The sequence below is a fragment of the Oryctolagus cuniculus genome, chromosome 12, assembly GCF_051225735.1.
Source record: "Oryctolagus cuniculus isolate XC-2025 breed Fujian yellow rabbit chromosome 12, ASM5122573v1, whole genome shotgun sequence".
Taxonomy (NCBI): domain Eukaryota; kingdom Metazoa; phylum Chordata; class Mammalia; order Lagomorpha; family Leporidae; genus Oryctolagus; species Oryctolagus cuniculus.
Genome location: NC_142878.1, coordinates 106,548,758 through 106,573,233, shown reverse-complemented (window position 1 = coordinate 106,573,233; position 24,476 = coordinate 106,548,758). Strand labels below are relative to the sequence as shown.

The 24,476-nt window shown below is 52.4% G+C and overlaps 1 long non-coding RNA gene across 9 annotated transcripts; it reads left to right on the top strand.

Annotated features, from left to right (window-relative positions):
• The first annotated feature begins 1,069 nt into the window (after window positions 1-1,069).
• Window positions 1,070-22,964, top strand: LOC103345134 (uncharacterized). Of its 9 annotated transcripts, XR_016218412.1 has the most exons (5): window positions 1,070-1,869; window positions 2,105-2,218; window positions 2,686-2,773; window positions 5,257-5,426; window positions 8,822-10,606. It is a non-coding gene; the product is annotated as an uncharacterized LOC103345134 (long non-coding RNA). The 9 variants fall into 9 exon arrangements; XR_016218418.1 differs by lacking the exons at window positions 1,070-1,869; window positions 8,822-10,606 and adding an exon at window positions 21,985-22,964 and having other exon boundaries at window positions 1,979-2,218; window positions 5,257-5,360; XR_016218416.1 differs by lacking the exons at window positions 1,070-1,869; window positions 8,822-10,606 and adding an exon at window positions 12,354-12,775 and having other exon boundaries at window positions 1,979-2,218; window positions 5,257-5,360.
• The last annotated feature ends 1,512 nt before the right edge of the window (window positions 22,965-24,476 follow it).

Genomic DNA, 24,476 nt, shown 5'->3' with positions numbered 1-24,476 from the left:
CCGAGCAGGGAGCTGCAGGTGGCAGCTCAACCTGCCGTCACAGCCCCAGCCCCTGACCTGTCCCTTTCTAAAGGTTTGTTGAACAGGAGCTAGCAAGGTGCCCACGTTAGGACTGACAGAACTCTCGAGTCTCCTGGAGCCACAGGCTTCCGGCTCTGTTCCCCGTGGGAGAACCGGCTCATTTGCCTCACGAAGTTCCCCAGAGCCTGGGCTGCGGTGACTGCAGCACGGTCCTGTGGCCCCCACCTCCTGCAGGTGGACTGCAGACTCCAAGCAGAGTTGGGTTCAAGTCAGTTATTTTTTGGGGGCAAGATGTATATACGTGGCATCGTAACTTCTAGGAGACACATACAAGGGTACTTCAAAAAGTGCAATAGAAAATGTGCATTATCAAAAAGCCACATGGATTTCAACATTCTTTTGCACTAAAATCAACTTATCTTTCAACTCCAGGTACCACACACTTTTAAAAGTGCCCTCATAGACTCTTCTCATCCCTCTTTTTACAATGCCAACAGCCACTGGTGAGCTCTTTCCAGAACTATTAATTCAACTCAGGTTTGCAACATGGTGACTTTTTTTTTTTTTTTTTTTTTTTGACAGGCAGAGTGGACAGTGAGAAAGAGAGAGGAAGGTCTTCCTTTTGCCGTTGGTTCACCCTCCAATGGCCGCCGCGGCCGGCGCACCGCGCTGATCTGAAGGTAGGAGCCAGGTGCTTTTTCCTGGTCTCCCATGGGGTGCAGGGCCCAAGCACTTGGGCCATCCTCCACTGCACTGCCGGGCCATAGCAGAGAGCTGGCCTGGAAGAAGGGCAACCAGGACAGAATCCGGCGCCCTGACCGGGACTAGAACCCGGGGTGCCGGCGCTGCAAGGTGGAGGATTAGCCTAGTGAGCCACGGCGCCAGCCTATCATGGTGAGATTTTAATGTTCTGGCTCCTTCTATCAGTAACCAGCTCCTGCGAAGATAAACACTCCCTCTCTAATGATGTGATTCGCTCAAGTATGTATGTATGTATATTTAATATTTATTTATTTGAAAGGCAGAGTTACAGAGACTCTTCCATTCACTGGTTCATTTCCCAGATGGCCACAATGGCCAGAGCTGGGCCAGGCCAAAGCCAGGAGCTTCTTCTGGGTCTCCCATGTGGGTGGCAGGGGCCCAAGCATTTGGGTCATCCTCTGTTGCTGTCCCAGGCGCATGAGCAGGGAGCTGGATCGGAAGTGGAGCAGCCAGGACTCGAACTGGCACCCATATGGGATGCTGGTGTCACAGGGGGCGGCTTCACCTGCTGCACCACAGCGCCCGCCCGAGGCATTTGCTGCCGTTTTACCAGCATCACAGACTGGGTGCGGAGCAGACTCCAGGAAAGGGGGAGAAGACGGGAGCACGGAAGCAGTGTTCGACTTCTGGGGCCCAGAGCACCCGAGCAGCCTCCGCGGGGGGTTTTGATCCTTGACGAGGGGCCCATTTTCTAAGGCAGAAAGCATGGATGCTGTTTAAAAATAATATTTTCCAAACAACCTCCCGAGCATCCGCCTAGCACGGAGTAGGGGAGAGTCTGGCACCCTGGAAACAGGCAGCCCCGGTGCAAAGCTGCCGTCTCCTACCGTGGGTGTGGGCAGGAGACGCCGCCTGTTTTTGGCTCCATTGGACCCGGCTCTGATGGGAGGCGGGACTGCCTGCTTTTTAAACTTTACCAAAACTCCAGCTGCTTCCACTTGCTGCTCACAAGTCTGCCTGCAGATCGATATTGTATCACGTTTGCTCCCCTCCCCGAGGCTGTGATGAGGGGCAGGCCGTGCCCTCCCCTGCCAGGTGACAAAGCTGTAACTTGGCTCGCCTGTCCCCCCAGGGGCCGCCAACCAGGTGAACGCCTCATCCCTTACCTGAGTGACAAACGCTGTTCTCAAACCCATTTGCGGGATTCCCGTGCCTGGTTTTATCAGAGGCAGCGGGGCGGCAGGGTGGGGGTGGGAGCGGGTTTTTTTTACTACACTGCAGGAACAGGAGTTGGAGTCTGGCAGGTGGAGCCCCAGGTGTTTCTGATACGCAGCCCCCATCATCCGCGCCTCTCCAACACCTGTTCTCCTGCACCATTAAGACAGATGGCCGGCTCCCGCTCTGTATTTTCCCGTTTCTGACAAGTTTCTAGAAGCCACGGATCTGTTCCTGCCCAGACCACACTCTGATCCCTGGATCTGACGGTTGGCTCCAGGTAAAAGATATTTTTATCTCGACCTTGCTGATGAAGGTCATGGCTGCAAAGCTAGTGCAGTGGAATTGTCAGTGAAACCTGGCCGGGCTGAAGAATCAGAGAGGAAGTGTATCTCTTAGGAATACCTGTGGCTGACAGCTGGGGCTGGCACTGTGGTGTAGTGGGCTAAGCCTCTGCTTGCGGCGCTGGCACCGCATATGGGCGCCGGTTCTAGTCCCGGCTGCTCCACTTCCGATCCAGCTCTCTGCTATGGCCTGGGAAAGCAGTGGAAGATGGTTCAAGTACTTGGGACCGTGCACCCACATGGGAGACTTGAAAGAAGCTCCTATCTCCTGGCTTTGCATCGGCACAGCTCCGGCCATTGCAGCCGTTTGGGGAGTGAGTCATAGCATGAAAGATCCCTCTCTCTCTAATTTTGCCTCTCAATTAAATAAAATCTTTTTTTTTTTTTTTTAATAAAACAACAGGTTACCTTGAAATGGCTTGGGCAAGATGACTTGGACCCAGAGAGGGAAATGGACTAAGCTGTTATCTGGATGAGTGGATGAAAATGAGGTAGAGACCACCATGGACGTAGTGTGCGGTTGGTTTCAGATGTCACAATAAAACACATATTGCAACAAAGCAAGTCACGCGAGGTTTTTCTCTTTGTGTGTGTGTCCCAGCACATACATAAGTAACGTTGATGTTTACACTGTAACTGCAGTTTATTAAGCGTGCAATAGCATCAGGTCTACAAAAGGGAATGCTCTAATTGAAAAGTACTTTGCTAAGAAATGTGACTCAGAGGCTGGAAGTGAGTGTGCACTATTGGAAAAGCAGACCCTCTGGGCCCGACGTCTTTCATAACGAGAGCACGGGGCGTAGATGAGTCCACATCTCCCAGGACCCAGCCTCTGTTTGTTTTTCCAGCTTTAGTGATAGGATTGACAAATAAAAGTCGCGCGTATTAAAGGTACAAGATGTGGCGCTTTGGTGCAGGTGTAGTTGTGAAATGATTACAACAGTCAAGCTAATTAGTCTCACCTCGCATAACTACCTTTTCCTTGGGGGGTTGAGGTGAATTTACTTGTCAGCAAATTTCAATGAAATCATACAGTGTTCCTGTTTTTTTTTTTTTTTTTTTTAATTTATTTATTGGCAGAGTTACAGAGAGAGAGGTCTTCCATCTGCTGGGTCACTCCCCAAATGGTCACGACAGCTGGAGCTGCTCCCATCTGAAGCCAGGAGCTTCTTCCTGGTCTCCCATGCAGGTGCAGGGGCCCAAGGACTTGGGCCATCGTCTACTGCTTTCCCAGGCCATAGCAGAGAGCTGGATCAGAAGAAGAGCAGCCGGGACTCGAACTGGTGCCCATATGGGATGCTGGTGCTTCAGGCCAGGGCGTTAACCTGCTGCACCACAGTGCTAGCCCCAGGCATGCATTTTTTAAAAAGATTTATTCATTTATTTAAGAGAGGGAGGGAGGGAGAGAGAGAGAGAGAGAAAGAAAGAGAAAGGGCGCTCCCATCTGCTGGTTCACTCCTCAAACAGCCACAATGGCCAAAGCTGGCCCAGACTGAAGCCAGGAGACTGGACCTCCATCCGGGTCTCCCACATGGGTGGCAGGGACCAAGGACTCTGGCCAGGCTGCTCTGCTTTCCCAGTTGCTTCCGCACAGAGCTGGGTTGGAAACAGAGCAGACGGGACTCAGAGGCGCGTAGCGGATGCACGCATCACAGGCAGCGGTACTGCGTTTTTCACAAAGTGCGGGTTGGTGACCATGCTGCATGGAGCAAGTCTTCCGGTGCCATTGTTCAGGCCGTCTGGACTCGTGTTGTGTCCCTTATGTTTTTTTTTTTTTTTTTGCAATAAAGTATTTTACAATTAAGGTATGTACATTTTCTAGATGAAATGTTATTGCACACATTATATAATGTTACTACACACTTCAATATGGTGTTACCATAAGCATCGCTCTGATCTGCACTGAGAACCATCCCCCACGTCTGAGGCATGCCTGCGCACACTTTCCTTATTCACTCATCTGGATTAACAACTTGGGTTCTTTCCGTACCTTGGCCATTGTGAATCATGATGCAAGGAACACAACAGTGCCCACGTCTCGTTGAGAGAGAGTGGTTTGCCGGCGCCGCGGCTCACTAGGCTAATCCTCCGCCTGCAGTGCCGGCACACCGGGTTCTAGTCCCGGTCGGGGCGCCGGATTCTGTCCCGGTTGCCCCTCTTCCAGGCCAGCCCTCTGCTGTGGCCAGGGAGTGCAGTGGAGGATGGCCCAGGTGCTTGGGCCCTGCACCCCATGGGAGACCAGGAGAAGCACCTGGCTCCTGCCCTCGGATCAGCGCGGTGTGCCGGCCGCAGCGCGCCAGCCGTGGTGGCCATTGGAGGGTGAACCAACGGCAAAAGGAAGACCTTTCTCTCTATCTCTCTCTCACTGTCCACTCTGCCTGTCAAAAAAAAAAAAAAAGTGGTTTTACCTCCTTTGGTTATATACCCCAAAAGTGGGGTTGCTCCATCACATGGGAGTTTGAGTTTTTGAGGGTTTACCATACTGGCTGCACCAATTTATATTCTTGCCAGCAGTCTACCAGGGTCCCCTTTCCTCCACGCGCTCGCCAACATGTATTATCTCTCAGGTTACAGCCATCTGCTGCTCCTGTCTTGTTGAAGACTTGATCCCCAGTGCAGGAGTTGGGAGGTGGGATTCCTTTTTTAGGATTGATTTAAAAGGCAAAGTTTACACAGAGAGAAAAGGAGGGAGAGGGAGAGAGAGAGAGAGAGAGAGAGAGAGCAAGCAGGGAGCTGGGTTGGAAATGGAGCAACTGGGACTCGACCTGGCACCCATCTGGGATGCCAGCACCGCGGGTGGCGGCTTTGCCTGCTACACCACAGTGCCAGCCCAGAGAGGTGGGGCGGTGAAGAGGCAATTAGGCCATGAGGACAGAGCCCCCATGGCTAATGCCCTTAGCGTGGGAGTGGGTTTGTTTTCAGAGCAAGCGTGGCCTCTTCTTGCTCTCACTCCCCCCTTCCATCTTCCACCAAGGGGTGCCACGGCGGGAACCATGGCAGGAAGGCCCCAGCCAGATGCCACGGCCGCGACCTTGGACTTCTCAGCTTCCAGAACTGCGAGCTGCACACGTCCCCGTGGTAAGTCCCCCAGTCTGTGGCTCTCTGGTACAGCAGCACAGGACGGACTGCGACCCTTGCTAACAGGTAAGACACGTCACCGCGCTGTGTTTCGTGCCTGCATCTCCCTGGGGACTGACGCGCTGTGTTTGTAAACCCACTGGCCGTTTGTACATCTTGGGAACACTGTTGGTTCAGGGTCATTGCCCACTTTTAGTTCGCCTTTCTTTTTTCTTTTTCTTTTTTTTTGCCATAGATTCGTGTGAGTTACTGATAGGCTTTGGATATTAGTGCTTTGTCAGAGAGATGGTTTCCGAATCTCTTCTCCCCTTCTGCGGTTGTCTTTCCGCTTTGTTAGTTGTTGCTTCGATGTGAAGTCCTGCACACAGAGTTGCCATTTGTTAGCTTTGCTTTTGTGGTGCTGTGTTGAATGCAGAGCATCGTCGCCAACATCATGGCCAAGGGGATTTTCTCGTACGTTTTCTTCTAGGAGTTTTTACATTGAAGCTTTTTTTTGACAGGCAGAGTGGACAGTGAGAGAGAGAGACAGAGAGAAAGGTCTTCCTTTGCCGTTGGTTCACCCTCCAATGGCTGCCGTGGCCGGCGCCCCGCGCTGATCCAAAGGCAGGAGCCAGGTGCTTGTTCTGGTCTCCCATGGGGTGCAGGGCCCAAGCACTTGGGCCATCCTCCACTGCACTCCCTGGCCACAGCAGAGAGCTGGCCTGGAAGAGGGGCAACCGGGACAGGATCCGGCGCCCTGACCGGGACTAGAACCCGGTGTGCCAGTGCCGCAAGGCGGAGGATTAGCCTAGTGAGCCGCGGCACCAGCCTACATTGAAGCTTTTAATCCATTTCACATCGATTTTATGTCTGGTATAAGATGTGGGTTCAAGTTCATTTTTTGTACGTGAGTATCCATTTTCCTAATGTCATGTACTGAAGCCTATCTTTTTATCACTTCTGTCAAACACTGGCTCCCCATCTACACCCGGGTTTATTTCTGGGCTCACTGTTCTGTTCTGTTGCCCTGTGGGTTGTTTTTATGCTGGTACCATACTGTTTTGATGACAATAGCTTTATAATGTAGTCTGCAATCAGGAAGAATGATACCTTCAGCTTTGTTCTTGCTGTAGTTATTCAGGGTCTTTTATGGCTCCATGTGAATTTTAGAATTTTTTTCTATTTCTGTTGAAACTGTTAATGGCATTTTGATAGAGATTGCACTGAATCCATAGATTGCTTTGGGTACTGCAGAGATTTTAACTATGGATTACTTGAGTTCATGAATGTGGGGTATCTTCTACAATTTCTTTCATCAATGTTTTATAGGGTTTAGTGCACAGAAAACCCAAGCTTTTTCATCTCTCCATTTCCTTTTCATGCGTGTGATACATTTCTCATATTTGTTGCCTTGTGATTGCAGAGTGGCTGCTGTAGCTCCAGCTTGCACATCCTTATACCAGCTCCCACACAAGATGGAACAAATCAAAGATATTAATTTCTTTTAAAATTAATTCTGCAGCCATTTGTTAACTTCAGGGAGTATACTAAACACCAAGGTTATCAATGTAGATGAGACAAAGTCACAGTGCTCAGGAAGTCGTGGGTAGTGGTGGAGACAGATGCTTAGACAGAAATGTAAGGAAAAGTTGCTTTTTTTTTTTTTCCAAAGCTCACTGGATTTCTGGAGTAGTTGCTATGTGGTGTTCTTGTGGATAGTGTGTTTTTAAAAAGCAAACCCCTCTTAGGACTGGCGCTGTGGTGTAGAAGGTTAAACCTCTGCTTGTAGTGCTGGGGTTCCATATGGGTGCTGGTTCAAGTCCCGACTGCCCCTCTTCTGATGCAGCTCTCTGCTGTGGCCTGGGAAAGCAGTAGAAGATGGCCCAAGTCCTTGGGCCCCTGCACCCACGTGGGAGACCTGGAAGAAGCTCCTGGCTCTGGACTGGTGCGGCTCTGGCCGTGGTGGTCATTTGGGGAGTGAACCAGCAGAATGCAGACCCCTCTCTCTCTCTTTCTCTAACTCTCCCTCAAATAAATAATAAGATCTTTAAAAAAAACTTTAAAATAAAAAGCAAACCCCTCTCCACCTTTGATCTGAGCTTTTCCCCTTCCTTACTCTTCTCTCTCTGGAGGTTCCTACGCCAACACCCAGGTATAGAAATCCTTGTTCGCAGGCGGCTAAGCCACACCTGTGATGCCCTCATCCCACACGAGAGTACCCAGGTTCAAGCCCGGCTCTGCTCCTGGTTCCAGCTCCCAGACAATGCACACCCTGTGAGGAACCAGGTGACAGCCCAGTGCTCGGGACCCTTCCAGGAGAGACTTGGACAGAGTGCCCAAATGCTCTAGGGCATTTGAGGGGTGACCTAGCAGATGGGAGGTCTCTCTGTCTCTGCCTCTTAAATTAAAAAAATTGAAAAATAAATCCCTGCTTAGAATTATGTAAGCCTACGCTCTTACATATAGACCAGTGTTTGCGGGTTTGCATTTAACAAAATCAGATCAACCTTGCAAATTGTTTTTATCACTTACAAATATATAATGGGAGGCTGGCGCCGCAGCTCAATAGGCTAATCCTCTGCCTTACGGCGCTGGCACACCGGGTTCTAGTCCCGGTCGGGGCGCCGGATTCTGTCCTGGTTGCCCCTCTTCCAGGCCAGCTCTCTGCTGTGGCCCGGGAGTGCAGTGGAGGATGGCCCAGGTGCTTGGGCCCTGCACCCCATGAGAGACCAGGAGAAGCACCTGGCTCCTGCCTTCGGATCAGCGTGGTGTGCTGGCCGCGGAGGCCATTGGGGGGTGAACCAACGGCAAAGGAAGACCTTTCTCTCTGTCTCTCTCTCTCACTGTCCACTCTGCCTGTCAAAAAAAAATTTCCATTTTCTATGAACTTTGTAAGAACAGATTTATTTGAAAGGCAGAGTGACAGAGAGAGAGAGAGAGAGAGAGAGAGAGATCTTCCCTCTGCTGGTTCACTCCCCAAACGGGAGGGAGCTGGATCGGAAGTGGAATGGCCGGGACTCGACCCAGCACTCTGCTGTGGGTTGCTGGCATTGCAAACCTAACCTGTTATGGCACAACGCCAGCCCCTCCTGAAACTTTCCAGAGTGCCCTCACATTGCACATGAACACACCACACAGCCTATGGCTATCTTTCCTTTTCTCTGTGCTTATAACACTATACACAAATGAAATTTCATCATTTTATTAGAAATATACATTGTGCATACATATCTGATTTTTGCTTTCCCATTCAATAATATCTTGTAGAAATCCCTTTTTACCAAATCGAGTAGTAAAACTAATTAATTCTCTGATTAATGACTGAGCCGTATTCCACGGTGTGGGTGTGGCATAAGTTCATTTATAATTTCCATGTCGACAGGCAGTTTATTTTTAGATTCCTTTAGGGGTCACTGTGAAAAATGTTTCCGCCTCCCTGTATACAATCATCATGTCCTGGTATTTTTATTTGTTTGGGACAGATACCCAGTGGTGGTGTTGATGGGCTCCAGCGTGTGTATTCTGAATTGCCACACTGAACAACATTCCCAACAAGTCCGTAAACATTCATCTCCACAGCCCAGCGTCCAAGTTCCCCTTTGCAGGGAGAAACTTAACTGTTCAGCATGGCTGTGAACCGCACAAGTCCAGACGCTTGCTTATCCGTATCTCCCTCCCCACGGAGCACTGGAGGCAGACATCGGAAGAACAGAGGGCGAAACAGAAACAGTCTTGAATACTTCCCCCAGAAGAAAGCTGTCCCCATGGAGGGGTTCACCACTCGCCTGTTTCCTTCCTTGTGCCATAAACCCTCACCCTACAAAATAAACCAATTGCGTGACCAGGTACTGGGTTTTCTCAGGTACCCTGCGGCTCCACTTCCCAGGATTTGCAGGACGGCAGGGACCGAGTGGAAGCATGGCTTATGTTGACAGCATTCTCAACTCGCCACATAAAAACCATTTCTGGGGGTTGGCGCTGTGGCAAGGTGGGCTAAGCCTCCATCTGCGGTACAGGCATCCCATTTTTTGTGCTGGTCAAGTCCCGCTGCTCCTCTTTCGATCCGGCTCTCTGCTATGGCCTAGGAAAGCAGTAGAAGATGGCCCAAGTCCTTGGGCCCCTGCACCCGCGTGGGAGACCTGGAAGAAGCTCCTGGCTCCTGGCTTCAGATTGGTGCAGCTCCAGCCATTGCGGCCATTTGGGGAGTGAACCAGAGGATGGAAGACCTCTCTCTGTGTCTCTCCCTCTCTCTGTAACTCGCTCTCTCAAGTAAGAAAAAAAAAAAGGGTTGGGGGAAGGATTTCAGGGAGTCACTGTCTTCTAAGACGAGAGTATCCATAGACAGGTTAGTGCCCCGGATATCACTGGCCGCTCCTAGAAGGCGGCACCAGCATTGCCTGGATTCTCTTGGCCATAGTGCATCCTGCCCTCATTCCCAGGGGGGTCCACCTCCTCCCATGGCCATGGGGTCCCCGGGCCATGCCAGGGGTCAGAAGGTTGGCCTCTGTCTTCTTTGATCAGTGCAGGCACGTGCCCCTGGAGGCATCAGGCTGGGGGGTCCCGTGCTCCTGTCTTCCACAAAGCCAGGTCTTCACGGGAGCCTCCCCACGTGAGGCCATGCCAGGCCCTTACAGTATTTGTTTTGATCCTGGCATGTGACATGGTAATAGGGCACATGGGGAAGTGTCATGTGACTACCATGTCTCCTTGTCTCTAAGAAGCCACCGATAGAAGGTGCACAGTCAATGATAATGTGGTGACAGCACTTAGGTGCTGCCCTGTTAACTGCATGCATTGGGGCAGGCGGATCAGCTGCTTGTGTCCCACATCAGAGTACCCGGGTTCGATTCCTGGCTCGGGCTCCTGACGGCGGCTTCTTGCTAATGCAAACCTTGGGAGGCAGCAGATGTGGGAGACCTGGACGGAGTTCCTGGCTCCTGGCTTCAGCCCTGGGTGAGCCCGGTATTTGGGGAGTGAGTCAGCAGATGAGTGTGCTCTCTCTTCCTCTTCTCTCTCTCTCTCTCTCCTTACTCCCCTACACTCTTGAATTTGTTTAAAAAAATTATGCATCAAAGGTAAGGGTACATCAAAAAGTTCATAGAAAACTTGAGTTAAAAGAGAAGCTTATTTTGGAGCAACGAAATTTTTTAAATCCATGCATAGTCTGTTCATGCATTTCCCATGAATATTTTGGAAGACTCCCTTGTATTAGACCCTGATGGAAAAACACGAGTCAGCACTGAATAAAGACGAGTATGGTATTATTACCACTGAACATGTAATGTGTGAGAACAAGAAACTGAATCCAAACTGGATATCAGGACATCAGGGGGTCTCGGGCCACCTGCCTGCCACTGTCCTCTGGCTAACTGGTGGCCAGACTGAGAGGAAGCTGCAGGGTGGGGGCGGGAGTTCAGCTGCCCAGGTGGAGGATGGTGGTCAGGAACAGAAGTCCCTCGGGAGAGAACCACCACGGAGACCCCGGAGCGTGGGAGGGAGATGGCACCTGTCACGCTCCCCCCTAAGGCACTGTCCGGGGCCGTGGGGTGGGCTGGAAGCAGGCGTCTGTCATGGCCCTGGCTGCTCTCCATCGTCCCTCTGATCCGGTGTCTGTGTGGTGTGCACCTGCTCAGGTGGACCCCAGAGGCAGGCCCGCCCACAGGAGAGAAGGGACCAGCACCATCCTTGAGAAGGTGGGAGGAGGCACTGCCAGGGGCGCCCCAGAACAGGCTGCTCTCCCGGCTCAGCAGACAGAGCCCTGGACACAGCTTGGCCACCGCCTCATCGTGAGGGTGGGGATGCCTGCGGCTGCTCCTGGGCAGTGACTCCAGACACCGAAGTTACAGATGCTAAGGTGGCCCACCTACGCAGGAGGCAAAGCCATGTAGATACAAGCGATTTTTCTACTAATGGCCTGGGAAGGATGGATATAATACCTGGTGCATGTGACGGTGTGAGAAAGTGGCCATCCTATATACTGCTGATGGGAATGTAATTTGCTAACCAGCTGAAGGGCAATCTGACAAGACTGATCATTTGTTTTTTTACAACTGACCCAGCTATTCCACTTTTGGGAGTCACATTTTAAGAAAGTTAAAAAATAAACAAACTCGGGACTGGTGCTATAGTGTAGTGGGTAAAACAGCCACCTGCATTGCTGGCATCCCATATCAGGGAGAGGGAGAGGGAGGGGGAGGGGGAGGGGGAGAGGGAGAGGGAGGGAAAGGGAGAGGATTGATCTTCTTTCCATTGGTTCATTCCCTTGTGGCTACAATAGCCAGGGCTGGGCCAGGTCGAACCCAAGAATCAGGATCACTGGCGCCGCGGCTCACTAGGCTAATCCTCCGCCTTGCAGCGCCGGCACACCGGGTTCTAGTCCCGGTCAGGGCGCCGGATTCTGTCCCGGTTGCCCCTCTTCCAGGCCAGCTCTCTGCTGTGGCCCGGGAAGGCAGTGGAGGATGGCCCAAGTGCTTGGGCCCTGCACCCCATGGGAGACCAGGAGAGGCACCTGGCTCCTGGTTTCGGATCAGCGCGGTGCACCGGCCTCAGTGCGCCAGCCGTGGCGACCATTGGAGGGTGAACCAACGGCAAAAGGAAGACCTTTCTCTCTGTCTCTCTCTCTCACTGTCCACTCTGCCTGTCAAGAAAAAAAAAAAAAAAAAAGAATCAGGATCTTCATCCAGGTCTCCCACGTGGTTGCAGGGGCCAAGCACTTGGGCCGTCCTCCTCTGCTTTCCCAGGTGCATTAGCAGGGAGCTGGATCAGAAGCAGAGCAGCCAGAACTTGAACTGGTGCCCATATGGGATGTCAGCCTTGTAGGCAGCGGCTCAACCTGATACGCCACAACGCCAGCCCCTATGTGGCTGATTGTTGAAAAGTGGCTGAGGATGTCCTATTCTCACTAACTTGTCTGTAGGGTTTCACTGAGTTTTTAAAAAGTAGGTTTACAGAAGGCAGGCACTGGGGTGCAGCAGGTTGAACTTCCACTGGTGATGCCTGCATCTCGTATTACAGGGTCCCAGCTACTCTGCTTGTGATCCAGCTTCCCGCCGATGCATCCAGGGAGGCAGCGGATGATGGCTCAAGTGCTTGGGACCTGGTGGAGTTCCAGGTTCCTGCCTTCAGCCTGGCCCAGCCCTGGCTGTTGTAGGCATTTGGGGGAGTGAACCAGTACATGGAAGATATCCCCCCCCAACCTTTCCCTGTTTGCATTGCTTTGCCTTTCAAATAGATGAAAATAAATGAACACCAAATAAAAAATGCAGTTTACTCAAGGGCATAGCTATGATGATCCTGGGGACGTACAGAACATATGTGTGTGGCAGGGTGTGTGGGGGGCTTCTCCTGCTGTCCGAGAGTTTTTGCAGCTGTCTTAAGAGGAAGACTAAGGTGGTAGCTACACACCCTGTAAAGAGGGAGGCCAGACCAGCTCTTTGGAATACAACACACATGGCCCAGCAACCATTGCACAGCCTGGAAAGGGGGGTCACTGGAGATGGGGGAGGGGAGGCCGGGAAGGGGGGTCCATGGGCGTGGACAGTGTCTGGCATTCCACATCCCTGCCTGCTGCCATCTGACTTCTCTCCTGAGAGACAGCTGAGATACGCTGGCACGTGGATCCAGGCACCCAGGAGAGCCCCACCGCCTCCCGGACACACACGTTCTCAACTCCTTGCCTGGGGACCCAGCACCTTCAGCCTTGTAAGCCCCTCCCCCCTTCATCACGCTCGGTGCTCCATCCACCTTCTCTCTGCCCAGTGTGGGTGAGCACACGTATGTGTACGCATGCATGCACACACTCCCCTCTCTGCCGGCACTGTGGATGCCCCCTTTCCACGCGCACCCGGCTGTCGCATGCAAACCTGGCGGGTGGTGGCGAGGAGCCGCCTTTCCCTTCTCTCCTGTGCTCACCTGTGCTGCCTGCGGGGTGTCAATCACTCTCTGCTTCCTGTTTCATTGGCTAATGCTCTTGTTCCCTCTGCTCCCAACTACGAGCTCGTTAAGGTCAGGGTTCAGAATCAGCCTATTAAGAAAGCAGTCTTGGCCGGCGCCGCGGCTCACTAGGCTAATCCTCCGCCTTGCGGCGCTGGCACACCGGGTTCTAGTCCCGATTGGGGCGCCGGATTCTGTCCCGGTTGCCCCTCTTCCAGGCCAGCTCTCTGCTGTGGCCAGGGAGTGCAGTGGAGGATGGCCCAGGTGCTTGGGCCCTGCACCCCATGGGAGACCAGGAGAAGCACCTGGCTCCTGCCATTGGATCAGCGCGATGCACTGGCTGCAGCGCGCCAGCCGCGGCGGCCATTGGAGGGTGAACCAACGGCAAAGGAAGACCTTTCTCTCTCTCACTGTCCACTCTGCCTGTCCAAAAAAAAAAAAAAAAAAATCTCTGGGGCACATTTTTATCTACTGTACTTAGTACAGCAGCTTTTTTAAAATATTTATTTATTTGATTTATTTATTTGAAAGGCAGAATGACAGAAGAAGAGGGAGAGAGGGAGAGAGGGAGAGAGGGAGAGAGGGAAAGAAGGAGAGAGGGAGAGAGGGAGAGAGGGAAAGAAGGAGAGAGGGAGAGAGGGAGAGAGGGAGAGAAGGAGAGAAGGAGAGAAGGAGAGAGGGAGAGAGGGAGAGATCTATCTACTGGTTCACTCCCCAGATGGCCACAATCGCTGGGGCTAAGCCAGACCAAAGGCCAGGAGCTTCATCCAGGTCTCCCACGTGGGTGCAGGGGCCTAAATACCTTGGCCATCTTCCAGTGCTTTCTCAGGCCATAGCAGAGAGCTGGATTGGAAGTGGAGCGGCTGGGACACGAATGGGCACCCATATGGGATGCCAGGGTCCCAGGGGGCAGCTTTACCCACTACACCATGATGCCAGCCCCTTCAGCAGTTCTCTAACAGCACAAAACAGTTCAGGAGCCTGGGATAAACCCATGAAAGTCGTCTTGCATTCCACAAGCGCTCCCCAATGGCACACTGGTGAAGGCCACTTCTCCACCAAGCGGTGCCTTCACAGGCAAAGTGCAAGAGCATCTTTGTGCCTCTGGAGAAAACGGCGGAGCAATTGTCCTTGGATTTCAGCAGCACATTTAAAAAAATTAGTACAGGCCGGCGTCGCAGCTCACTAGGCTAATCCTCCGCCTGCGGTGCTGGTACCCTGGGTTCTAGTCCCGGTCGGGGCGCCGGATTCTGTTCTGGTTGTTCCTCTTCTAGTCCAGCTCTCTGCTGTGGCCCAGGAGTGCAGTGGAGGATGGCCCAAGTGCCTGGGCCCTGCACCCGCATGGGAGACCAGGAGGAAGCATCTGGCTCCTGGCTTTGGATCGGTGCAGCGCCAGCCGTAGCGGCCATTTGGGGGGTGAACCAATGGAAAGAAGACCTTTTTCTCTGTCTCTCTCTCTCACTGTCTAACTCTGCCTGTCAAAAAAAATTAGGAGACCCTATTCTTTAATAGACATTTTAGGTATACAGAGAAACTGAGCAGAATATTCCCCTAAGCCACTTACCCTGCCCCTACAGTTGCCCCTGTTGCTAACATACTGTGTGCATGTGGTGCACTTGTCACTGTTGGTCGGGTGAGCTGGCCCGAGCCCAGGGTTTACATTAGGGTTCCCTGTTTGTATAGTGCACAGGGTTCTATGGGTTTTGACAGGTCCATAATGTCACGTGTCCCCCTCACAGCACCACACAGAACAGTGAAACTGTTAGCCCTAAAGATCCCCTGTGTTCCACCTGCCCTACCCCCCTCCCCCCAATGCCTGGCAACCACTGATCTTGTTTCTCCATCTCTATAACTTTGCCTGTTCCAGAAGGTCCTGTGGTTGGAACCAGGCAGTGTGTAGCTTCTTTCACTTGGAACCGCACATTTAAGATCCTCTGGTGTCTGTTCGTGGTGCAGTACCTCTGTCTTTCCATTACTGCTCTGTGCTGCCTTGTACGGACGTGTGACTGACCATCCATTCCCCCGCTAAAGGGCATCCTGGTGACTTCCAGTGTTTGGCAATTATGAACCAACCTGCTGTCAACATTCACGTGCAGATTTGTGTGTGGACATAGTCTTCAACTCGTTTGGGTGAATACCGAGGCGTGCGAATGCTGGATCGTATGGTAAGGCTATGTTTAGCTTTATAAGAACCTGCCAAACAGTCTCCTGGAGTGGCCGTACCATTTGCATTCCCACCAGCAACAAATGAGAGTTACTTTTTTAGCACAGCTGTGCCAGCTTCTGGTGCAGGGTTCCAGACCTCAGCCAGCCTACCAGGTGCGCAGTGCTGTCTCCTGGTTGGTTGAATTTGCATTTCCCTGTGATGGTCAGTGCCTTTTCACGTCCTTGTTTTACACTGATAGATGTTCTTTGATGAAATATGTGTTCCTATCTTTTGTCTTTTTAGTTGGGCTGTTTTTTATCTTTGAGTTTTAAGAGTTCCTTATACATTTTGGACAGAAGCCCTTTATCAGATTTGTGTTTTGCAAATATTTTCTCCCTGGTTATAGCTTCTTTTTTTCATCATATGTGTATGCCTTTAAAGAAACCTTTTAAAGGTTTATTTATTTATTTGAAAAGCAGAGTTATAGAGAGGCAGAGAGAGAGGTCTTCAATCTGCTGGTTCACTTCCCAGATGGCCGCAATGGCCAGAGCTGCATCGATCCTAAGCCAGGAGCCAGGAGCTTCTTCCAGGTCTCCCACGTGTGTGCAGGAGCCCAAGGACTTGGGCCATCTTCCATTGCTTTCCCAGGCCACAGCAGAGAGCTGGGTACAAAGTGGAGCAGCTGGGACTTGAACCGGCACCCACATGGGATGCCAGCACCTCAGGCAGCAGCTTTACCTGCTCCGCCAAAATGCCAGGTCCCGATGTGTATGCATCTTAATATTTATTGTTTTCATCTACTTAAAAGAGAATGCTTCCATCTACTGGTTCACTCCCCAAATGTCTGCAGTGGCCAGGGCTGGGCCAGGCTGAAGCCAGGAGTTCCATTCTGGGTCCCATGTGGGTGACAGGGACTCAACTACTTGAGCCATCACCTGCTGCCTCCCCGGGTGTATCAGCAGGAAGCTGGATCAGAAGTAGAGAAACTGGGACTCACATCAGTGCTTCGACTATGGGATGAAGGCGTCCCAAGCAAGGGCTTAACCCTCTGTGCCATCGTGCCCACCCCACGTGTGTGTGTTTTATAACTTTTGGGGAAATCAGTGTCATGACAGATAAACCTGTTTATCAGGCAGCTTTGGTCAGCTGCCTCGCTCTGTGGGCTGGGCCTGAGCAGAACCTGATCCACTAGCATCAAAATAAACAGGTACTCTGACTCAAATAATGATGACCAAAACCCTGCCGTTGGCACCTTTGCAGTGTGCGGGAAGTAGGCATGTGGAGTCCTTAGGCTGGTTGTTATCACTGTTGTGGCTTTTTTTTTTTTTTTTTTTTTTTTTTTGAGCCTTGGGCATTTACTCAACAAACGTTAGCATCCTCGGGAGAACTCCGCGGGGCCTGGCTCCTGTTGGAAGACCGTCACACGGGCCTCTTTCATGCACCCTGCATACACTGTGATGGGTGTTCCTTCTCCCACAACCTGGTGTGTCCCCTGGACACTCGGCTAACTCCCCCACTGTTGGTTTTCCAAGTCCAACCTCACTTTGCCCTTCAGGGCTGGTGCCTGCCAAGGTCTGCCTTATTCTAACTCAGGGTTTGCCCCAAAGCACAAAGTCCCTCCCAGGTACCCTGCACCCCAGGTAATGTGCATTCCACAGCTCAGCTGGTCTCTGGGGGAGGGAACAAAGGCAGATGCATGGGAGAATAGGAGACAGCCTTGCTTCCAACAACATGGTTGGAGGAAGCAGATCTGAACTTGAAGTTGTCTGTGATAAGCACCAAAGAATCCTACAGGTGGTCAACGCAGCTAGCCCCATAGCTGCTATTTAGGAAGCCTGGACTAATTCTCTCTCTTTCTCTCTCTCTCTCTCTCTGTCTTCCTACCTCCCTCCCCCCCCCCCCACCTCAGTTTATAGCACAAGGCTGGCATGGAGGGTTTACATTCTTGTTTACCAAGGGTGGTCCCTGAGCCAGCAGTAGCATTGGCATCCCTGGGGTGCTTGTGAGACACGGAGATTCCCAGAGCCCATCCCAAGCCCTTGAACGGGGAATCCTTGCTTTGTGATGCCCAGGAGATGTGCAAGACATCACAGTCTTGTAAAGCACCAAAATGCATGATCTTTAGATTCCCTTTCGGTTCCACGTTCTGCTGGCTTTTCTTGTGGTCAGTTCGGGTTCCCTGACTGAGGCTCATGGGCTGGGCTCTGAGTGAGCCTGAGGAGCCCTCAGCCTCCAGGCAGCGGTACCTGGCAGCCACGGCTGCAGCCAGCGTGCTCCGCCTGGAGATCTATCTGCCCTCCTGCCAAGGAGCCACCTGGCACTCTCACGACGGGGCACGGCCCTGAGACCAGAGCCGGGGGCGGTGTCCATGGGCAGGAGGCTCCACCTGGGGCCTGGGCTCTGACTCGCGGCTGGGCTCTGTGGCTCTCCCACCCTTTAGGCTATGGGTAGCCGGAGAGAAGGAATCAACCAAGAGGATTTACAGCCACTTCCGGGGCTGTGGATACAGGGAAGAGAGTGCCTGCTTGAATCATTTCCCTAAATACAAAGAAACCTTCAGGCGTGGAACTGCTATGGCCCCTTGGGGCGGGCAGGTTGTCTCATGGATGGGCACGGAATGAGTGCAGCAGCCTGGTGTGGCTCAGACTTCCCTTGTTTGAGGATGTGGGACGATGTCCCTTTGCCTGTAGGGATCTTAATGTCCACATCCAGATTCATTCACTCAAATATGTGAGCCTCTCGGACACGCCTGGAACGTGACCAGTGCTCGGAACACAGAGCCGACGGTCTGGGTGACTTTCTAAACCAACTGCTCAGAGTCTATCAGACTTGGGTTCAAATCCGGACTTTGTAACGCAGCGGTTGGATGTGTGTGACCTTTCAAATCCTGGTTTTCTCACCTAGAAGTTGAAGGTGACACAGTTCCTTTTTGGCAGGGCTGCTGTGTGGCTTGGAAGGTAGGGGGAAAGCCAGCCGTGTAGCATGGTGGGGAAGCCACCGCCTGGGACGCCCACATCCCGTATTGAGTCCCTGGTTCAATTCCGGGCTCTCCGCCCAATTCCAGCTTCCTGCACACCCTGGGAAACGGTAAGGAATGGCTCAAGAAGTTGAGTGCCTGCCGCCCATGTGGGAGACTTGGGTTGAGTTCCCAGCCTCTGGCTTTGGCCTGGAGCATCCCTGGCTGTTATAGGCATTTGGGAAGTGAACCAGTGAATCAGAAGTCTGTCTGTCTCTCTTTCAGATAAATTTAAAAAATTAAAAATTTTAAATTGGTTTAAAGGAGTACCCAGTACAGGTACTTATCAGGCAGGTACTGTGTGCCCGGTGTGAGGTCCACACTTTGTTTAGTTAGGGAGCCACAAGCCACGGCTGCTGAGCCCCTGAGATGTGGCTAGCCTACTTGATACGTGCTGTGTGTGTAAAAGGCATACTGGACATTGAAGACCTAGGATGAATAAAAGAATGCAAAATATCCTGATAATAATTTTATATCAATCAGGTATTAAAATAATATTCTGCTTATGCCAGGGAAATAAAATAGAGCCTCAAATGAATTTCACTTTTTTCTTTACTTTTTTAAATGTGCTACTGAAAAATTCTAAATTGCATCCATGGCTTCTGTTGAATTGGACAGTGCTGGTCTAGTGCCTGGCCGTGTTGTGTTCTGTGAGTTCATTCATACCCAAGATAACCCGCGGGAGGACAAGACTGCGAAGTAGGAGAAAAAACCATGATGACCACGGTTAATGTCATGGTTAATGGCCTGGACACTTGAAAATTACGACGAGTAATTTCAGGTGCTCTTGCCACAAAAAGGCAGGTATATGAAGCAATGCTGTTACGGAGCTTGATCCACTCATTCCACATGGATACATGTTGCAAAGCATCCTATTGTATAGCGTCAGTAGATACAATTTTGTCAACTCTTTCAAAAGGAGAGAGGAAGGGGGAAATGAGGTGGGACGGGGTGGTAGAAGCTTTATGGAGGAGGCCAAGGACATTCTCAGGAGAGCTTCAAGCTTGTGCGCCCCTTGCTGATTCTCCCACCATGCCTTGCAGACAGCATCTGATGACTCTTCATTCTTTGCTGGTGCTGGGGGGAGTAGGGGCGGAGGCTGGTTTGTGAAGAGGCCAGTCCCACTGACCTCAGGGGGTGGGGACGGGGGGCTTGTACACCTGCGAGCCAGTAGGAGAGAGAGGCTGGCTGGACAGGTGGCAGCTTGGCATCGATGCAGCAGCTGGGAGCCCCGCTTCGCTCTCCCCTGGATATCCGGAGCTCTGGTTTCTGGGTACAAACTGTCTCTGTGCACAGAGTGACTGCCGTAAGGCCAGCCATCGACACAGAACCTGCACAGGGGAGGGAACGCTGTCTGGAGTGCACACCCCTCAGTAGCCTAAACACATGCTCCAGCACACCTACTTGGCCTGCACCCAACTCAGCATTTTCTGAGCCCCTACCCGGTGCCCACAACCTGCATCAGGTATAATTGAGACACCCGCTTTGAGCAGGGTAGGCCAAACGCAGCCCCGTCTGCCTGTTTTTGTAAATAGCGTTTTCCTGGAATGCAGCCATGCCCAACCTGGGCACCCTGTCTGCCTGCTCTTGTCCCACAATAGCAGGTGGAACAGAGTGACAGAGACCATATGGCCCACAAGACCTAAAATAGTCACAATCTGGCCCTCTACAGAAAACGCTTGCTGACCCGCGCCTTAGAGCAGCAGACCTGGGAGCAAATAATGACATGAGCAGGGATCCACAGCAGGGAGAGGGAGGGGAGGCGGGAGCCGGCTCAGGCTGTGCTTGGAGGGCCCTGGCTTGGCTGGGTGGACAGAGGGGTGGGGAGGTGGGAAACAGGGTGGGTGCTGGCAGCTGGCTCCGGCAGGCACATGGTTTAATTTGTGTCCCCTTATCCACACCTTCTCTTGCCTCCAGCCTCTGTTCACACGCTTGGCTGATGAACATCTTATTTCCCCCCTGGGGGAACTGAGGCAGTCACAAACAAACCGCCATGTGCTGCCCCACCCCCCCCTCCAGCCCCCTTATCACAGCTTCTCTCTTTCTTTGAAAAGATTATTCATTGATTGATTTGAAGGCAGAGAGAGCAAGCTCCCATTCACTGGTTCACTTCCCAAATGTCCACAATAGCCAGGGTGGGTCAAAGCCAGAAGTTGGGAACTCAATCCAGGAATGCAATGACTTGCGCCTTCGTGGCCTCCCCGCAGAGTCCGCATTAGCAGGAGCCAGGAATCGACCCCAGACACTCTGCTGTGGGGGTGCAGGCCAGGCCCACAGCCCACGGCCTCCCATCTGCGGCTCTGCCATTGACTCTGCCTTCCCTCCTCTCCAGGGATGCCTGTCTGCATTGGGTCAGAGACCCTAACTACTTGGAAATCAGCCCCCACCAACTCAAGGACATGGCTCCTCCCTAATCATCCCTCTCTGCTCCTGTGTCACAAATTTCTCCCTCTCCATTGGATTGATCCCAGTGGCTTCAAACACATGATGGTTCTCATCCCAGGCTAAAGCACCCTTTAATCCTCGGGCTCCTCCGGCATCCCCCTACGTCTCTGCTCTGTGACAGCACATGCATTTGAAAGGTGTATACACATGCTGCCTCCAATCCTCTCTCTCTCTCCCTCTCTCCTTCTCTCTCTCTGCCTTTCAAATAAAATAAATCTAAACAAAACAAAACACTTCTCACCGCCTCCCTCACCCTGGCCCAAGCCCCCTCCCGCCACAGCTGGGTCATGGCCACAGACGGCTAACCTATCTTCACTTGCTGGTCCTGTCTTCCACACAGGAGAAGTCCTTTGAAGCCTAGGTCAGGCAGCTCACTGCCCTGCTTCTCCTGGCCGAGGCTGCTGCTTGAAGGTTCTGTCCGGTGCCCTCTCTGCCCCTCAAGGCTTGCTCACTCACTCTCTCCTGCCACATTGACTCTGATCTTCAAACATGCCAAGCACACTCCCTCCTCTGGGTCCTTTATCTGGAATGCTCGCCTCCACCTGCAGTGTCCACGGCCAGTACCCTTTCATCTCCTCGGTCTTTGCTAAAGGTCAGCCTGTTAACAAGAACGTCCCTGACCCCGCCCCCAAGTCCCATCTCCTTTATCCACTTGCTTTCTCTCACCTCCTGCCTCACACACACCATGATTTTTTTTAAAGATTTTTTATTTATTTATTTGACAGGTAGAGTTACAGACAGTGAGGGAGAGAGAGAAAGGTCTTCTCTCCATTGGTTCACCCCCCAAAATGGCTGCCACGGCTGGTGCTGCTCCGATCCAAAGCCAGAAGCCAGGAGCCAGGCGCTTCCTCCTGGTCTCCCACGAGGGTGCAGGGCCCAAGCACCTGGGCCATCCTCCACTGCCCTCCAGGGCCACAGCAGAGAGGTGGCCTGGAAGAGGGGCAACTGGGACTAGAACCCAGTGCCCATATGGGATGCCGGCGCCGCAGGGGAAGGATTAACCAAGTGAGCCACAGCGCTGGGCCCCATGATGATTGCTTTCTAAGTGTCTCCTCCTTGGGGAGGGAGGAAGCCCCCTGAGATCTCGTGTTTCACTGAATCCTCAGATCCCAGAACAACAGGAACTCAAGAAATGGCCGTTGAGTATCTCTGTTGAATGAATGAAGCAGGCAGAAGAGCAAGGTAGGGAGTCTGGGGAGGTGGGTGGCTCAGGAAGGGCCTGGGGGCCTGGACGTGGGTTGGGGGTTGCCAGGAGACGTCTCCCAGGGCTGTTGTCCTCTGACTGGGTGCAGTAGGAGGAAGGCACACCCTTGCTCCCAGCTGGGGAACCTGCTGGTTCCCAGTGTCCCCTCCAATGGAAGGCGGTCCCCGCAGTATGACAGCTCTGGGCACCCACTCCGACCCCCTAGCCCGATAGGCAGCAGGGCAGGGGTGGCGGTGTGACCAGGGCTCAGGGTGTTCCCCCACCTGCTCTGGCTCTGTGCTGCAGGGGAGGGGGCGCCTCCTTTATGTGGGTCTGAGGCTGGAATCCCAGCTGAGCAGTAGTGCTTTCCCGTTCCAGACAGTGATGAGACGTGTTCCAGTTGTGCAGCTGGGTGCTTTCCTTCAGGCAGAGCTCTTAAGGGCTGGTCCAACCACCTCGTTTCACAGAGGAAGAAGCCACGACCCAGGGAAGGGTGGCCCAAAGTCACCCGATGGGTCAGCGCCTGAGCCAGCACTGGGACTGGGGCCCACCTCCTCTCTCTCTTCGCGACTGCCTGGACAGCAGAGTCCTTTGAATCCGCTCCTCTTGGCCCGTCTTGCAGAGCAAGCCTGGCACTCCCAGCCCAGGCCTTAACCTTTGTGCCTGTCAATAAGATTGTGATCCCGATCCACACACAGATGACGGAAATTAAAGGACGACCGTGGTTGTCATGGCAACCTGGAAGCACGTTCGTACCAGGTGCTCCCTTCAGCGGCTTGACATCAATCAGTGAGGTGGTTAGGTAAGTTCCAGCTCTCTGGCTGACCACCCATGCGGCCCTGGAAAAGCACTAATGCAGCTGTCATCCTTCTATCCATCTTCACTGACATCTAAGGAATCTGCCAACATGCAACAGTACATAGAGTAAGGCCACTAAAAGAAAAATAGAAGCTCAGGTAGAACTTTGAGTATAAGGGGGACTAGAGGAAAAAAAAATCCCAAGGTTAGTACAGGACATAGAGTGCTTTGATGATGAGAAACAAAGTATGCAAGCTGATAGAGCTGTTACAAGGGGATATTGATTTTAGTCGTAGACTTTCAAATCTTCTCTGTGCCTGTGCCCTGGTCTCGGTTTTCTCATCTGTGTTGTTAAATGATGATACTGAACTTCGTGATCTGCTTTGGTTTGAACAGAATTTAAATCCCCAGACTCATGCAGGTGTGTAAACACCCAGAGTCTTATGTTAATGGTCAATGGGTGGGGTCTGGCGCCGTGGCTCACTTGGCTAATCCTCTGCCTGTGGTGCCGGCATCCCATATGGGCGCTGGTTCTAGTCCCAGTTGCTCCTCTTCCAGTCCAGCTCTCTGCTGTGGCCCGGGAAGGCAGTGGAGGACGGCCCAAGTGCTTGGGCCCTGCACCCACATGGGAGACCAGGAGGAAGCACCTGGCTCCTGGCTTCGGATCGGTGCAGCGCCGGCCGTAACAGCCATTTGGGGGGTGAACCAACGGAAGGAAGACCTTTCTCTCTGTCTCTCCTTCTCACTGTCTGTAACTCTACCTGTCAAATCAATAAAAATTTTAAAAAAATGGTGAATGGGTTAATGTTGGTGGATTGAGAGTGAAGACTGGATCCACTTATGATATGTGGGAGGTGGGCCTGGTGGGAGGCTCCAGGCCATCAGGGCACCCCCTTGGAAGGCAGTTCCAGGGAGAAGGATGGTTACTTAGGGCCAAGGCTGGCCTAGCCTCCCTCTCTGCTTCCTGGCCCGCCACGTGATGTTCCTCTGAACACTCTCCACCATGGGACACCCGACCCTGGCCTGTGAACCCGCAGACCTTCCCTGCCCCTAAATTGTTCTTCTTGGCTGTTTTCATTAAAATATCCAAAGCTGACTAACACATGATCCGAGACAGAGCTAGGGTGGGTATCGTAGGATTCTGTCTCCACCGAGGGTTGTCTGTCTCCTTCTTCCCAGGTGACGGCAGAATGACACAGGGACACATCGAAGTTAAATCCTCCGAGTGCCTTGAGTAGAAGGGAAAGCATAGAGTCTGGCACTGGCAAAACCACTCATCCAACTCATTCCATGTTGACCGAGCTCCGACCACTGCAGAGCATGGAGCCCAGCTACAGAGACAGCTGGGAAAATGTAACAGAGGCAGGCTGTTCTCCAGGGATTTTCAACAGCCCCTGAGGGAAAGCTGGGAGGAGTGGGTTGGAACCAGGGGGAGAGACCTAGCCCAGGGAGCTCAGAGCAGGGAGGCATGTTTTACTGAAGAGCTTAGGAAAGCTGGTCCCATGGCCTTGAAGGGAGAAAGGCTTTTCAAGTGATGGAAGTGTTGCATCAGCACAGTGATAATATTCAAATGATTCGAAGTAGATAGCACGCAAGGAAGCAGAAGCTGTCCCCTCT